The sequence below is a fragment of the Triticum urartu genome, chromosome 6A (assembly GCF_056163025.1).
Source record: "Triticum urartu cultivar PI428250 chromosome 6A, HENAU_Tu73, whole genome shotgun sequence".
Taxonomy (NCBI): Eukaryota; Viridiplantae; Streptophyta; class Magnoliopsida; order Poales; family Poaceae; genus Triticum; species Triticum urartu.
The window spans coordinates 40,921,427-40,940,086 of NC_141878.1; the positions used below are offsets into that span (position 1 = coordinate 40,921,427).

Below are 18,660 nucleotides of genomic sequence, written 5' to 3' on the forward strand. Positions count from 1 at the left end.
GAAATCATCGCCATCGTCATCACCAACGCTCCTCTCATCGGGAGAGGGCAATCTCCATCAACATCTTCACCAGCACCATCTTCTCTCAAAACCCTAGTTCATCTCTTGTATCCAATTCTTGTCTCCAAGTCCGGGATTGGTACTAGTAGGTTGCTAGTAGTGTTGATTACTCCTTGTAGTTGATGCTAGTTGGTTTATTTGGTGGAAGATCATATGTTCAGATCCTTTATACATATTAATACCCCTCTGATTATGTATGATTTGTGAGTAGTTACGTTTGTTCCTGAGGACATGGGAGAAGTCTTGCTATTAGTAGTCATGTGAATTTGGTATTCGTTCGATAATTTGATGAGATGTATGTTGTCTAGCCTCTAGTGGTGTTATGTGAACGTTGACTACATAACATTTCACCATTATTTGGGCCTAGAGGAAGGCATTGGGAAGTAATAAGTAGATGATGGGTTGCTAGAGTGACAGCAGCTTAAACCCTAGTTTATGCGTTGCTTCGTAAGGGGCTGATTTGGATCCATATGTTTCATGCTATGGTTAGGTTTACCTTAACACTTATGTTGTAGTTGCGGATGCTTGCAATAGAGGTTAATCATAAGTGGGATGCTTGTTCAAGTAAGAACAGCACCCAAGCACAGGTCCACCCACATATCAAATTATCAAAGTACCGAACGCGAATCATATGAACGTGATGAAAACTAGCTTGACGATATTCCCATGTGTCCTCGGGAGCGCTTTTATCCATATAAGAGTTTGTCCAGGCTTGTCCTTTGCTATAAAAAGGATTGGGCCACCTTGTTGCACTTTATTTACTTTTGTTACTTGTTGCTCGTTACAAATTATCTCTTGACAAAACTATCTGTTACCACTTATTTCAGTACTTGCAGAGAATACCTTGCTGAAAACCTCTTATCATTTCCTTCTGCTCCTCGTTGGGTTCGACACTCTTACTTATCGAAAGGACTACGATAGATCTCCTATGCTTGTGGGTCATCAAGACTCTTTTATGGCGCCGTTGCTGGGGAGTGAAGCGCCTTTGGTAGGTGGAATTTGGTAAGGAAAAATTTATATAGTGTGCTGAAATTTACTGTCACTTGTTACTGTGGAAAGTAATCCTCTGAGGGGCTAGTTCGGGGTATCTTCACCCCGACCAGTAGAGCAAAGAGTTGCTCCTCAACCTACTGAACCTAATGAAAATGAAATTATTCCCTTTGAAGTTCCTTCGGGTATGTTAGAAAAACTGCTAGATAATCCTTTTGTAGGAGATGGAACAAAGCATCCTGGTGAGCACCTAATATTTGTGGATGAAGTTTGTGGATTATTTAAGCTTGCAGGTATACCCGATGATGTTGTTAAGAAGAAGGTCTTCCCTTTATCTTTGAAGGGAGATGCATCAACATGGTATAGGCTGTGTGATGATACGAAGTCATGGAACTATAAACAAAAGAAATTGGAATTTCATCAGAAGTATTATCCTATGCATCTTGTTCATCGTGATCGCAATTATATATATAATTTTTGGCCTCGCGAAGGAGAAAGCATCGCTCAAGCTTGGGGGAGGCTTAAATCAATGTTATATTCATGCCCCAATCATGAGCTCTCAAGAGAAATAATTCTTCAAAATTTCTATGCTCGGCTTTCTCATAATAATCAATCCATGCTCGTTACTTCTTGTGCTGGCTCTTTTATGGTGAAGACTATTGAATTCAAATGGAATTTATTGGATAGAATTAAACGCAACTCTGAAGATTGGGATCTCGACGAAGGTAATGAGTCAGGTATGACACCTAAGTTTGATTGTGTTAAATCTTTTATGGATACCGATGTTTTCCGTAAATTTAGCACTAAATATGAACTTGACTCTGAGATAGTAGTTTCATTCTGTGAATCTTTTGCTACTTATGTTGATCTCCCCAAGGAGAAGTGGTTTAAATATCATCCTCCCATAGAAGTAAAAGTAGCTGCACCTACTAAAGTTTAAGAAAAGACTGTCACTTATAATGATCCTATTGTTCCTACTTCTTATGTTGAGAAACCACCTTTCCCTGTTAGGATAAAGGATCATGCTAAAGCTTCAACTGTGGTTCGTAAAAGCAATATTAGAACTTATACACCTCCTGAGCAAGTCAAAGTTGAACCTAATATTGCTATTGTTAAAGATCTCTTGTCTGATAATATTGATGGGCATGTTATTCATTTCTGCGGTGAAACCGCTAGAATTGCCAAACCTTGTGCTAAAGATAAACATAGACCTGTGGTAGGCGTGCCTATTATTTCTGTTAAAATAGGAGATCATTGTTATCATGGCTTATGTGATATGGGTGCTAGTGCTAGTGTTATACCGCATACTTTATACGAAGAAATTAAGCATGAAATTGCACCTGCTGAGTTAGAAGGTATTGATGTTACAATTAAACTTGCCAATAGAGATACTATATCGGCAATGGGAATTGTTAGAGATGTTGAAGTCTTGTGTGGGAAAACTAAATATCCTGCTGATTTTCTTGTTCTTGGTTCCCCACAAGATAGCTTTTGTCCCATTATTTTTGGTAGACCCTTCTTGAACACCGTTAATGCTAAGATAGACTGCGAAAATAATGTTGTTACTATTGGTTTGGGTGATATGATTCATGAGTTTAATTTCTCTAAATTTAGTAGACAACACCGTGAAGAAGAATTGCCTAGTAGGGATGAAATTATTGGTCTTGCTTCTATTGCCGTACCTCCTAGTGATCCTTTAGAACAATATTTGCTAGACCATGGAAATGATATGTTTATGAATGAAAGAAGAGAAATAGATGAGGTATTCTTTAAATAGGAACCTATTTTGAAACACAATTTGCCTGTTGAAATCCTAGGGGATCCTCCTCCACCCAAGGGTGATCCCGTGTTTGAGCTTAAACCGTTGCCTGATAATCTTAAATATGCTTATCTTGATGAAAATAAGATATATCCTGTTATTATTAGTGCTAACCTTTCAGAGCATGAAGAAGAGAGATTATTGTAAACTCTGAAGAAGCACCGTGCTGCTATTGGATATACTCTTGATGATCTTAAGGGCATTAGTCCCACTCTATGTCAAAATAAAATAAATTTGGAAGAAGATGCCAAACCAGTCCGTGATCATCAACGAAGGCTTAATCCTAAGATGAAAGAAGTGCTAAGAAAAGAAATACTAAAGCTTATGGAGGCAGGTATAATTTATCCCGTTGCTGATAGTCAGTGGGTAAGTCCTGTCCATTGTGTCCCTAAGAAGGGAGGTATTACTGTTGTTCCTAATGATAAAGATGAATTGATTCCGCAAAGAATTATTACAGGTTATAGGATGGTAATTGATTTCCGTAAATTAAATAAGGCTACTAAAAAGGATCATTACCCCTTACCTTTTATTGATCAAATGCTAGAAAGATTATGCAAACATACACACTATTGCTTTCTAGATGGTTATTCCGGTTTCTCTCAAATACTTGTGTCAGCCAATGATCAATCAAAGACTACTTTTACTTGCCCTTTTGGTACTTTTGCTTATAGACGTGTGCCTTTTGGTTTATGTAATGCACCCGCTACCTTTCAAAGATGCATGATGGCTATATTCTCTGACTTTTGTGAAAAGATTTGTGAGGTTTTCATGGATGACTTTTCCATCTATGGATCTTCTTTTGATGATTGCTTGAGCAACCTTGATCGAGTCTTGCAGAGATGTGAAGAAACTAATCTTTTATTGAATTGGGAAAAGTGCCACTTTATGGTTAATGAAGGTATTGTCTTGGGGCATAAAGTTTGTGAAAGAGGTATTGAAGTTGATAAAGCCGAGGTTGATGCTATTGAAAAGATGCCATGTCCCAAGGACATCAAAGGTATAAGAAGTTTCTTGGGTCATGCCAGTTTTTATAGGAGGTTCATTAAGGACTTCTCCAAAATATCTCAGCCTCTGACTAATTTATTACAAAAAGATATACCATTTGTCTTTGATGATGATTGTGTGGAAGCATTTGAAATACTTAAGAAAGCATTGATCTCTGCACCTATTGTTCAGCCACCTGATTGGAATTTACCCTTTGAAATTATGTGCGATGCTAGTGATTATGATGTAGGTGCTGTTCTAGGGCAAAGAGTTGGTAAGAAATTAAATGTTATCCATTCTGCTAGTAAAACTCTAGACAATGCTCAGAGAAATTATGCCACTACTGAAAAAGAATTCTTAGCATGCAGTTGTATTTGCTTGTGATAAGTTCAGACCTTACATTGTTGATTCTAAAGTAACTATTCACACTAATCATGCTGCTATTAAATATCTTATGGAGAAGAAAGATGCTAAACCTAGACTTATTAGATGGGTTCTCTTGCTACAAGAATTTGATTTGCATATTGTTGATAGAAAGGGAGCTGAGAACCCCGTTGCAGACAACTTGTCTAGGTTAGAAAATGTTGTTGATAACCCACTACCTATTGATATAGCTTTCCTGATGAGCAATTAAATGTTATAAATACTTCTCGCAGTAATCCATGGTATGCTGATTATGCTAATTACATTGTTGCTAAATTTACACCACCTAGTTTCACATACCAACAAAAGAAAAAGTTCTTCTATGATTTGAGACATTACTTTTGGGATGACCCACATCTTTATAAAGAAGGAGTAGATGGTGTTATTAGACGTTGTGTACCTGAGCATGAATAGGAACAGATCCTATGCAAGTGCCACTCGGAAGCTTATGGAGGACACCACGCGGGAGATAGAACTGCACATAAGGTATTGCAATCCGGTTTTTATTGGCCTACTCTCTTCAAGGATGCCCATAAGTTTGTCTTGTCATGTGATGAATGCCAAAGAATTGGTAATATTAGTTGACGTCAGGAAGTGCCTATGTATTATTCACTTGTTATTGAACCATTTGATGTTTGGGGCTTTGATTATATGGGACCTTTTCCTGCCTCTAATGGATATACACATATTCTAGTTGCTGTTGATTACGTTACTAAGTGGGTAGAAGCTATTCCAACTAGTAGTGCTGATCATAACACTTATATTAAGATGCTTAAAGAAGTTATTTTTTCGTGGTTTGGAGTCCCTAGATATTTAATGACTGATGGTGGTTCACATTTTATTCATGGTGCTTTCCATAAAATGCTTGCTAAATATGACGTCAATCATAGAATTGCATCTCCTTATCACCCACAGTCTAGTGGTCAAGTAGAATTGAGTAATAGAGAGCTCAAATTAATTTTGCAAAAGACTGTCAACAGGTCTAGAAAGAATTGGTCCAAGAAACTTGATGATGCATTATGGGCCTATAGAACTGCATATAAAAATCCTATGGGTATGTCTCCGTATAAAATGGTTTATGGAAAAGCATGTCACTTACCTCTTGAACTAGAACATAAGGCATATTGGGCTATTAAAGAGCTCAACTATGATTTCAAACTTGCCGGTGAGAAGAGGTTATTTGATATTAGCTCACTTGATGAATGGAGAACCCAAGCTTATGAAAATGTCAAGTTGTTTAAAGAAAAAGTTAAAAGATGGCATGACAAAAGGATACAAAAGTGTGAGTTTAATGTAGGTGATTATGTATTGCTATACAACTCTCGTTTAAGATTTTTTGCAGGAAAACTTCTCTCTAAATGGGAAGGCCCCTACATTATCGAGGAGGTCTATCGTTCCGGTGCCATAAAAATCAACAACTTCGAAGGCACAAATCCGAAGGTGGTGAACGGTCAAAGAATTAAACATTATATCTCAGGTAATCCTATAAATGTTGAAACCAATGTTATTGAAACCGTAACCCCGGAGGAATACATAAGGGACACTTTCTAGAACGTTTCAGACTCCGAAAAGGAATAGGTATGTGGTACGGTAAGTAAACCGACTCCAAAACAGTTTTTAAGGCAATATTTCTCCGTTTTGGAATATTTAGAAAAATAGAAAAATAAGTAGCAGTCCGGGAAAGACACGAGGGCCCCACGAGGGTGGAGGGCGCGCCCTACCCCCCTGGGCGCGCCCCCCTACCTCGTGGGCACCTCGTGTGCCTTCCGGACTCCGTTTTCTTGCACGATACGTATTTTGGTCGGTAAAAATTCATTATATATTCTCCCGAAGGTTTTGACTCCCGTATCACGCATTCATCCTCTATTCTTGTTTCAAGCTGTCCCCTGTCAGGGTTGTCTAGGCCAGGCATCATGTCGCCCCCCTCCTCCAACAATGGTGACAACGATGATTGGCTAATGAAGATAGAGCTGAAGAGGGGAGAACCCATGGAGATCAACAAGGATGAAGGGATCAAGAAGGCCACGGAGGACCAAGTTCCGACAACAGAAGACATCCTTCAACTTGATCATAATCTTCTTACCCCAACTGAGATCGAAGCTTTCAAGATGATTGAGTTAGCTCGTATACAGAACAAGTATCTCACAAGTGAAAATATTTTGTTGAAGGAGCATATTGTTGCACTCAAGGGCATTATCCGCAAGCTGGAGGACCTCTTACGCTCGATGTGTGATTATCCATCAACACCTCCACCTTCTTCACCGGCAAAGGAGATATAACCACATGGGTATGGGCACTCCCCTTGGCAACTGCCAAGCTTGGGGGAGGTGCCCCGGTATCATATCACCATCACACTCCTATCTTTACCGTTTTTCTTAGTTCGATCCTATTAGTAGTATCTTGATCTAGTAGAATAAAGTTTATGGCATGATCTAGTTTTGAATTTTGCTTTATGATCTCTCTATGTAATCGAGTCTGTGAGCTATATATAATAAAGATTAGTGTTGAGTTCAGGGCTTGATTATTTTGCCATGATCTTGAGTGCATAAAAGAAAAAAATAAAATAATAAAAAGAAACAAAGAGATCATATTGACCTTATTGAGAGTAATGACTTCACATAGAAAGAGTATGATGATTAAAAGATGTTGGGAGTTGGCAGACATAGCTTTGGTCATCGTTGCAATTAATAGGAAGTAATAAGGAAAGAGAGGTTTCACATATAAATATATTATCATTGACATCTTATATGATTGGGAGCACTCATTAAAATATGACATGCTAAAGAGTTGACGTTGGACAAGGAAGACAATGTAATGGGTTATGTTTTCTTATATCTGAGATAAAGTATGTTGTCATGGATCATACAACATGTTGAGCTTGCCTTTCCCCCTCATGCTAGCCAAATTCTCAGCACCAAGTAGAGATACTACTTGTGCTTCCAAATACCCTTAAACCCAATTTTGCCATGAGAGTCCACTATACCTACCTATGGATTGAGTAAGATCCTTCAAGTAAGTTGTCATCGGTGCAAGCAATAAAAATTGCTCTCTAAATATGTATGATTGATTGGTGTGGAGGAAATAAGCTTTATACGATCTTGTGATGTGGAAGAAATAAAAGCGACATACTGCATAATAAAGTTTCATATCACAAGGGGCAATATAAAGTGACGTTCTTTCGCATTAAGATTTTGTGCATCCGACCATAAAAGCGCATGGAAACCTCTGCTTCCCTCTGTGAAGGGCCTATCTGTTACTATTATCTTCTACCTTATGCAAGAGTCATGGTGATCTTCACCTTTCCTTTTTATATTTTATCCTTTGGAAAGCACAGGGTGTTGGAAAGATCCTGATAGATATATCTAATTGGATGTAGGTGAGCATGAGTTATTATTGTTGACATTACCCTTGAGGTAAAAGGTTGGGAGGCGAAACTATAAGCCCCTATCTTTCTCTGTGTCCGATTAAAACTCTGTAACCACAAGTATCGCGTGAGTGTTAGCAATTATGAAAGACTAAATGATAGTTGAGCATGTGGACTTGCTATAAAGCTCTGACATAGACTCTTTCTGATGTTATGATAAATTGCAATTGCTTCAATGACTGGGATTATAGTTTGTTGGTTCTCAATAAAGTTTTTGATTCGTACTTTTGCATTGTGATTATATTATTACTTGAGCATAAGAAATCATATGACAATATCTATATATGTTGCTGTTATGAGAATAACCATGATGCCTTCATGTCCGTATTTTATTTTTATCGACACCTATACCTCTAAACATGGGGACATATTTATCGTTATCGGCTTCCACTTGAGGACAAGCGAGGTCTAAGCTTGGGGGAGTTGATACGCCCATTTTGCATCATGCTTTTATATCGATATTTATTGCATTATGGGGTGTTATTACACATTATGTCACAATACTTATGCCTATTCTCTCTTATTTTACAAGGTTTACATAAGGAGGGAGAATACCGGCAGGTGGAATTATGGGTTGGAAAAGGAGCAAATATTAGAGACCTATTCTGCACAACTCCAAAAGTCCTGAAACTCCGCGAAAGTCATTTTTGAAAAAAATAAAAAATATTGAGCGGAAGAAGTTCACTAGAGGGGGACCCACCTGGCCACGAGGGTGGGGGGCGCGCCCTGGCGCGCCCTACCCCCCAGGGCGCGCCCCCCTACCTCGTGGGCCCCCTGTTGGCTCTCCGATGGCCATCTTCTGCTATATGAGGTCTTTCGTCGAGGAAAAAATCATAAGCAACCTTTCGGGGCGAAACTCCGCCGCCACGAGGCGGAACCAATCTAGGGCTCCGGCAGAGCTGTTCTGCCGGGGACACTTCCCTCCGGGAAGGGGAAATCATCGCCATCATCATCACAAACGCTCCTCTCATCAGGAGAGGGCAATCTCCATCAACATCTTCACCAGCACCATCTCCTCTCAAAACCCTAGTTCATCTCTTGTATCCAATTCTTGTCTCCAAGTCCGGGATTGGTACTAGTAGGTTGCTAGTAGTGTTGATTACTCCTTGTAGTTGATGCTAGTTGGTTTATTTGGTGGAAGATCATATGTTCAGATCCTTTATGCATATTAATACCCCTCTGATTATGTATGATTTGTGAGTAGTTACGTTTGTTCCTGAGGACATGGGAGAAGTCTTGCTATTAGTAGTCATGTGAATTTGGTATTCGTTCGATAATTTGATGAGATGTATGTTGTCTAGCCTCTAGTGGTGTTATGTGAACGTTGACTACATAACATTTCACCATTATTTGGGCCTAGAGGAAGGCATTGGGAAGTAATAAGTAGATGATGGGTTGCTAGAGTGACAGCAGCTTAAACCCTAGTTTATGCGTTGCTTCGTAAGGGGCTGATTTGGATCCATATGTTTCATGCTATGGTTAGGTTTACCTTAACACTTATGTTGTAGTTGCGGATGCTTGCAATAGAGGTTAATCATAAGTGGGATGCTTGTTCAAGTAAGAACAGCACCCAAGCACAGGTCCACCCACATATCAAATTATCAAAGTACCGAACGCGAATCATATGAACGTGATGAAAACTAGCTTGACGATATTCCCATGTGTCCTCGGGAGCGCTTTTATCCATATAAGAGTTTGTCCAGGCTTGTCCTTTGCTATAAAAAGGATTGGGCCACCTTGTTGCACTTTATTTACTTTTGTTACTTGTTGCTCGTTACAAATTATCTCTTCACAAAACTATCAGTTACCACTTATTTCAGTACTTGCAGAGAATACCTTGCTGAAAACTGCTTATCATTTCCTTCTGCTCCTCGTTGGGTTCGACACTCTTACTTATCGAAAGGACTAAAATAGATCCCCTATACTTGTGGGTCATCAACCACAATATCCTTCATGAATCTCTCACAAAATCTCATGGCCTTCCTCAGGAGAAACACAACGTTGAAACACCCCTGTCACACTACAGCGATGCAACTCTCCATTGACAATGGTCATTGACTTGGACCGTCGGGTTATCTGCCTGGCCAAAGTTTCATCTTCAGGTAACTTGCCCCGGGTCATATAAGCCAAATATGAACTGTCCAATTAGGAATAGCATGAAGAGCTGCCACCAACTGCGCCTCCGGGTCAGGAATAGCAAGATCTTCCTTCGTAGGCAATTTAACTGAAGGATTATGCAGAATATCAAGGAAAACATTAGGTGGTACCGGCTTACCTTGGGACCCTAGCCGGCTCAAAGCATCAGCCGCCTCATTTTTCCTACGATCAACATGTTCCACTTTACAACCTTTGAAATGACCAGCAATAGCATCGACCTCTTGGCGGTAAGCCGCCATGAGTGGGTCTTTTGAATCCCAAGTGCCTGAAACTTGCTGAGCCACCAAATCCGAGTCGCCAAAACACCTCACCCAGCTTAGATTCATCTCTTTAGCCATCCCAAGACCTTGGAATAAGGCCTCATACTCAGCTGCATTGTTAGTACAAGGGAACATTAACCTTAAAACATAACAAAATTTATCACCTCGTGGGGAAGTCAAAATAACTCCAGCCCCCGAGCCTTCCAACTACCTGGATCCATCAAAGTGAATAGTCCAATATGTGCTATCTGGCTTCTCCTCAGGCATCTGCAGCTCAGTCCAGTCATTGATAAAATCCACAAGTGCTTGAGATTTGATAGCTGTCCGAGGCGCATATTTCAAACCATGGGGTCCAAGCTCGATGGCCCATTTGGCTACCCGACTTGTGGCTTCTCTATTTTGAATAATATCCCCCAAGGGAGAAGAACTCACCGCAGTGATGGGATGACCAAAGAAATACTGCTTCAGCTTACGCCTAGCCATGAACACTCCATATACCAGTTTCTACCAATGTGGATATCTCTGTTTGGATTCAATGAGTACCTCACTGACATAATAAACCGGCTGTTGAACCAGATATTCCTTGCCTGATTCCTTCCTTTCCACAACAATTGCCACGCTGATAGCTTGGCTATTAGCAGCCACATATAACAACAAGGGCTCCTTATCAATGGGAGCAGCAAGGATCGGCGGCTCAGCTAACTGTTTCTTCAAGGCTTCAAACGCCTGATCAGCAGCATCACTCCAGGCAAAGTGATCTGTTTTCTTCATCATCTAGTACAGAGGGATAGCTTTTTCACCTAACCGGCTTATGAACCGGCTTAAGGCCGCAATACGACCCACCAGACGATGGACATCATTAATACACGTTGGTTTAGCCAAGGAAGTGATAGCCTTGATTTTCTCCGGGTTAGCTTGAATGCCCCGTTTAGAAACCAAAAAACCCAAGAGCTTGCGTACTGGTACACCAAAGACACACTTGGCTGGGTTAAGCATCATCTTGTAGACCCGAAGATTATCAAAGGTCTCTTTCAAATCATCTATCAAAGTCTCTTTGTTCCTGGATTTCACCACAATATCATCCACATAAGCATGAACATTGCGCCCAATCTGGTCATGGAGGCAATTGTAACGCCCTCGATGCGGCTATAGCTTCCACGTGTCGAGGCACGACTTAGAAGCATAACCGCATTGAAAGCAATGTCGCAAGTTAGGCAATCTTCACAACATCCCATGTAATATAGATAATAAAAGGGGAGAAACATAGTTGGCTTACACTCGCCACGTCAATCAAAGTACATAAATAGCATTACAACATTCAAACACTCATGGCCCGACTACGGCGCCAAAATAAAAGATAAACCCAACATGCGACACGGTCCTGATCGCCCCAACTGGGCACCACTACTGATCATCAGGGAAAGACACGTAGTATCGGCGTGAGTCCTCGTCGAACTCCCACTTGAGCTCAAGCGCGTTATCTGGAACGGAATCATCAGGCCCTGCATCTGGTTTGGAAGTAATCTGTGAGCCACAGGGACTCAGCAATCTCGCACCCTCGCGATCAAGACTATTTAAGCTTAATAGGCAAGGCAAGGTAAATATGTGGAGCTGCAGCAAGCGACTAGCAGATATGGTGGCTAACCTGTTCGCAAAAGAGAGCGAGAAGAGAGGGCAAAGCGCGAACGAGTAACTAGAGAGCAACCTGCGGCAAGCATTACTCCAACACCGTGTTCACTTCCCGGACTCTGCCGAGAAGAGACCATCACGGTAACTCACACTGTTGATTCATTTTAATTAAGTTAAGGTTCAAGTTATCTACAACCGGATATTAACAAATTCCCATCTGCCCGTAACCGCGGGCACGGCTTTCGAAAGTTCAAATCCCTGCAGGGGAGTCCCAACTTAGCCCATGACAAGCTCTCACGGTCAACGAAGGAATAGACCTCCTCCCGAGACATTCCGATCAGACTCGGTATCCCGGTTCTTCAAGACACTTCGACAAGTTAAAATAAAACCAGCAACACCGCCCGAATGTGCCGACAAATCCCAATAGGAGCTGCACATATCTCGTTCTCAGGGCACACTCAGATGAGCGCTCCATACAACTAAAACCAAACCTTGAGTTTCCTCGAGGGGGCGCTACACAGGACTCTAGTTTGGACCAACACTCAGAGGAGCACTGGCCCAGGGGGTCCTTAAAAAAAGATGACCCTCGGGCTCCGGAAACCCAAGGGAAAAAAGAGGCTAGGTGGCAAATGGTAAAACCAAGGTTGGGCATTGCTGGAAAATCTTTAATCAAGGCGAACTATCAAGGGGTTCCCATTATATCCCAACCGCGTAAGGAACACAAAATCCGGGAACATAACACCGATATGACGGAAACTAGGGCGGCAAGAGTGGAACAAAACACTAGGCGAGAGGCCGAGCCTTCCACCCTTTACCAAGTATATAGATGCATTAAGATAACAAGGCAATATAATGATATCCCAACAAGTAAATAATGTTCTGACAAGGAACGGTCTCCAATCTTCACCTGCAACTAGCAACGCTATAAGAGGGGCTGAGCAAAGCGGTAACATAGTCAATCAACGGTTTGCTAGGACATGGTGGGTTAGAGGTTTGACATGGCAATTTGGGAGGCATGATAAGAAAGTGGTAGGCATCGTAGCATAGGCATAGCAAAAGAGCGAGCATCTAGCAAAGCAAAGATAGTAGTGATTTCGAGGGTATGATCATCTTGCCTGCAAAGTTGTCAGAGTTGACTGGATCCTCGAAAGCAAACTCAACGGGCTCCTCGTTAGTGAACTCATCTCCCGACTCTACCCAAAAAAGACAAACAAGCAACAAGGACACAATCAACCACGTGCAAAACTCAAACAATATGATGCAAAGATGGTATGCTATGCGGGAAGCGATATGTGATGCATATGCAAGATTTGACAAGGAACGAATGAACCTGGCCTCAACTTGGAAATCCAAGTGTGCCACTGGAAAGATGAGATGAAATCGCTTGAAAACGATATAAGGATCACCGGAATCGGAGTTACGGTTTGGAAATGGCAAGCGATTCAAATATGACACCGGTCTGCGATTTGCAGCAAGTAGCCAACTAAATGCAACAAGATGAACATGCTACAGCACTCAAACATGACAACAAAATACATGGCAGGGATCCATTCATGATGCTAAACAAAAGAGGAACACTGAGCTACGGCCAATTCATCCATTAACAGGTCCAAACAAGCATGGCAAAAATGCATTTGGTAAACAGATTTCAGACTTAGTGAAATTAACACTTGTCTGGAATTTCAGATCAGGTAGCACATTTGGAGCATGAAAACTATATGCTACAGGACCTGAACATGGCAAAGTAAAGCATGTCATGGAGCTACTCAAAGAGCTTAACAAAAGTCTCTTAGTGACCTTGAGACAAAAGGGATCATAAAATACAATTGCAAGCATGTGAACATGGAAAAAACATAATCAATTCTCAGACTTTGTGAAAAACTGGAGCATGCAAATCAGATATCAAGTAGGCATGTTTACGAGCTCGATGCACTCACTACAGAGCATGTCATGACAATCTAAGCATATACCCATCAAGAATACACATTATACAAGCTAGACATGGCAAGAACAATAACATAGCATGCACGGATCAACTACAACATCCTCGGCAAAATCGCTAACAAGTAGACAATCTGCCCAGATTCACGAAATGACAAAAGTAGAGCTCGATTGACTCAAGCTAGGGTGCTCCATAATTACAAACAAATACATGGATGGATAGAGCACTACAAGATTAACAAATCATCCTTACTGATCATCCTCAAAAGAGGCATGGATCACTAGGAAACAACATGAACATATGGCATATTGAGATAAACAGATCAAGGACTTAGTGGAAATGCTAAGTCCCTGAAATCAGCATTAACGAATGCTCCACTTTGCAAGCTTGTGCTAGTCACCACACACATCACAAAAATACATGGGTTGCACCTCTGGAAAGATGGCAAAACATATAACAAAACACATATAGAGTTCAGGGGCATATCATGCACACAATAATCATGGCAAAAATGACAAATATCTAATTGGAGCAGCAGATCTGACAATTATCTCAAATAGCATTCTTCTAACAGCATTTCGGGTATCAAGATGAACTCAAATTAAAATGATGCAATGAGATGAAATGATGTGCTCTCTGAGACGAACATTTTGATATGCTATATGCTCAAAACGGAGCTACGGATGCGGAGATATAGCATGATGAAATATACTAAAAATACTGAAAACGGGAGCAAAGTCAACCCTAGGGTTTCCTCAGATCTGGATCCGGGCACGTTTACTGTAGCGGCGCGGGAACCGAGGTTGGCCGGAGCTTCGCCGGGGAAGGAGGAGGCCGGCCGGAACGGGCGGGGAGGCGAGGCCGGTCGCCGGTGCACGACCACGGCGGCGCGGGACGGAGATCCGGGCGGCGAGGGGCGGCTCCGGCGCGGAGGCGGCCGACGGAGTGGACGGGCGACGAGTCGCCGGCGGAGGGCGGCGGCTGCCGGAGCCGAAGGCGATGGCGGCGGGGAGAAAGGCGCGAGGCGCGGGGCGGCTCGGGGTGGCGGCGCGGGAGGCGTTGGGCCCGGGGGCCCGACTCGGGCCGAGTGGGCCTCGGCGGCGGCGAAGTGGGCGCGGTGGCGGCGGCGAATGGGTGAGCGCCACGTGGCAGCGGTGGCTGGGTCCGACACGTCCGCCGCCGGCGGACGTTGTCCGGCGCGCGGAGGAAGACGAAGACTAGGGTTTCGGGGGGAGGAGAACGAGAATTTCGGAGGGGGTCTTTATATAGGCATAGGAGGAGCTAGGAGAGTCCAAATGAGGTGCGGTTTTCGGCCACGCGATCGTGATCGAACGCTCTAGATGATGGAGAGGGTTTTGGTGGGTTTTGGGCCAAATTGAAGGGGTGTTGGGCTGTAACCTACACGACGCCTTTTCGGTCCCTCGGTTAACCGTTGGAGCATCAAACGAAGTCCAAATGGTACAAAACTTGACAGGAGGTCTTCCGGTAGTAAACCAAGGCCGCTTGGCAAGTCTCGGTCCAATCCGGAAATGTTTAATCCCCACACACGAAAGAAAGGTAGAAATGACCACCGGAGGAGAACGGAGCGCCGGAATGCAAAACGGACAACGGGGAAAATGCTCGAATGCATGAGATGAACACATATGCAAATGCAATGCACATGATGACATGATATGAGATGCATGACAACGACAACAACACACGGAGACAAAAACCCGAACCCGGGAAAATAAAATAACTTAACGCCGGAAATGGCAAGAGTTGGATTACATATTGGGTAAATCATATCCGGGTGTTACAACACTCCACCACTACGAAAGGATCTCGTCCCAAGATCTAGGACTGAAAGAACGCCGGGTACTTAGAACGGAGGTGATCTTCGCGTTCCCAGGTAGCTTCACGGTCGGAATGGTGTGACCACTTGACTTTGAGGAATTTGATTGACTTGTTGCGAGTCTTGCGTTCAGTCTCTTCAAGAATAGCAACGGGGTGCTCACGATACGAGAGATCTTGTTGGAGCTCAATGTCCTCGAAGTTGACAGTGCGGTCAGGAGTCTTGAAGCACTTTCGAAGCTGAGAGACATGGAACACGTCATGCACATTTGCAAAGTTTGAAGGAAGCTCGAGTTGATAGGCGAGATCGCCTCTCTTGCTGACGATCTTGAAAGGTCCCACGTATCTAGGGGCAAGCTTCCCTTTGATACCGAAGCGACGAGTACCTTTCATAGGAGAGACGCGGAGGTAAACATGATCTCCGATCTCGAAAGCCAAATCACGGTGCTTACTATCATAGTAGCTCTTCTGTCGGGATTGGGCTGCTTTGAGGTTATCTCGAATGACTTTGCACATTTTCCTCTGCCTCTGTGATTAAGTCATTTCCGAGAAGCTGACGTTCACCGGTTTCAGACCAGTTGAGAGGGGTACGGCACTTCCTGCCATACAGAATTTCAAATGGGGCCTTGCCCGAACTTGCTTGAAAACTGTTGTTGTAGGAGAATTCAGCATATGGAAGACAATCCTCCCAGTTCATGTCGAAGGAGATCACACAAGCCCTGAGCATATCTTCAAGAATCTGGTTGACACGCTCGACTTGACCGCTAGTTTGAGGATGGAAAGCTGTGCTGAAGCGGATGTTGGTGCCCATGGCCTTCTGAAAAGAATCCCAAAACTTGGAGGTAAAGATGTTGCCACGGTCTGAAGAGACCACATGTGGAATACCGTGCAGCGAGACAATCCGAGAGGTATAAAGCTCCGCTAATTGAGCTGCAGTGATTGACTCTTTGATAGGCAGAAAGTGAGCCACTTTAGTGAGTTTGTCGATGACAACGAATATAGCATCATTGCCACGTTTGGACTTTGGAAACCCAGTCACGAAGTCCATCTCAATGTGGTCAAACTTCCATTCTGGAATGGCAAGAGGTTGGAGGAGACCAGCTGGCCTTTGGTGTTCTGCCTTCACTCTTCTGCAGACATCACATTCATTCACGAACTGAGCAATCTCGCGCTTCATTCGAGTCCACCAATAAGCCTGCTTGAGGTCCTGATACATCTTCGTGCTCCCAGGGTGGATGGAGAGGAGAGAATTGTGAGCCTCGTACATGATAACCTTACGAAGATCACCTTTGGGCACAACAATACGATCCTCGAAGAAGAGAGTATCCTTGTCATCAAGGCGATAGCACTTGTACTTGGGTTGACTCTTGGCAATCCCAATTTTCACCTTCTTCACCATAGCATCCAGAAGTTGAGCTTGGTGAATCTGGTCTTCCAAGGTAGGAGAGACTTGAAGGTTGGCGAGGAAACCTTGAGGAACAACTTGCAGATTAAGTTTGCGGAAAGCTTCACAAAGCTCGGGTTGATAAGGCTTGAGAATCAGACTGTTGCAATAAGCCTTCCTGCTCAATGCGTCAGCGATCACATTGGCCTTGCCTGGAGTATACTCGATACTCGGATTATACTCTTGAATCATTTCGACCCATCGAGTCTGTCTGAGGTTGAGATTAGGCTGAGTGAAGATGTACTTGAGACTCTTGTGGTCAGTGAAGATGTCCACTTTTCTTCCCAATAAAAGATGTCTCCAAGTCAAAAGAGCATGCACAACTGCCGCCAACTCGAGGTCATGAGTGGGGTAGTTCTTCTCATTGGGCTTCAACTGGCGAGAGGTATAAGCCACAACTTTCTTCTCTTGCATCAACACTGCGCCGAGACCTTGGAGAGAGGCATCGCAAAAGACCTCGTACAGCTTGGATTCATCAGGCGGAGTCAGAACTGGAGCAGTGACCAATTTCTCTTTCAAAGTGTTGAAAGCGATGTCACATTCCGGAGACCAAACGTAATTGACGTTCTTCTGGAGAAGATTTGAGAGAGGCTCCACGATCTTAGAAAAGTTTTCGACGAATCTTCGACAGTAGCTTGCGAGACCAAGGTACGGAGTTGCTTCACGTTCTGAGGTGGTTCCCAATTCACAATTGCAGACACCTTCTCAGGATTCACCGCAATGCCCTTGGCAGAGATGATATGACCAAGATAAAGAACCTCATCGAGCCAAAATTCGCACTTGGAGAACTTAGCGTAGAACTGGTGTTCTCTCAGTTTATCAAGTACCAAACGCAAGTGCTTGGCATGATCTTCCTTGTTCTTCGAAAAGACCAGAATGTCGTCGAGATAGACCAAAGCGAAGTCATTGGTGTAGGCGTTGAAGATGAAATTCATCACGCGAGAGAAAGTCGGAGGAGCGTTGACGAGGCCAAAAGACATGACAGTGTATTCATATGACCCATAGCTTATCCTGAAAGCCGTCTTGGGAATATCTTGCTCACGGATTCGAATCTGATGATAACCCATACGGAGATCAAGCTTGGAGAATACTTGGGCACCTTTGAGTTGTTCGAACAGCTCGTTGATGTTGGGAAGTGGGTATTTGTTCTTGATAGTCTTCTTGTTCAATGGACGGTAATCAACACAAAGTCGGTCCGTTCCATCCTTCTTCTTCACAAAAAGAACACCACAACCCCACGGAGACGAACTAGGTCGGATGAGACCCATTCTCTCTTGAATATTGAGTTGCTTCTTTAGCTCTTTCAACTCTTCAGGTCTGAGCTTGTAATTAAGGATGCTTGCACACTGGTTCCGTGCCAGGCTCAAGATCAATGATGAATTCAACTGGCCGGTGTGGAGGCATTCCTGGAAGCTCTTCTGGAAAGACGTCTTGATATTTGCAAATGACTGGAATCTGCGAGATAGCATCCAGTTCACCCTTCTCATTGAGAGAAAACAGACAGATGGTATCATCACGAGCGGCAAAGACAATTACATCCTCAGACAAATGAGTCAATTGAATCTGCCTGGCAGCACAATCAAGATGCGCCTTGTGCTTAGAAAGCCAATCCATCCCGAGAATAAGATCAATATCCGAGTTGCCCAGGACAATAGGAGAAGCTAGAAATTTGTAGTCGCCCAACTTGATAGTAAC

The 18,660-nt window shown here is 43.0% G+C and overlaps 1 pseudogene; it reads left to right on the forward strand.

Annotated features, from left to right (window-relative positions):
• Nucleotides 1–1,102: 1,102 nt before the first annotated feature.
• Nucleotides 1,103–18,660, forward strand: part of LOC147963679 (uncharacterized) — a 29,535-nt pseudogene continuing 11,977 nt past the window's right edge.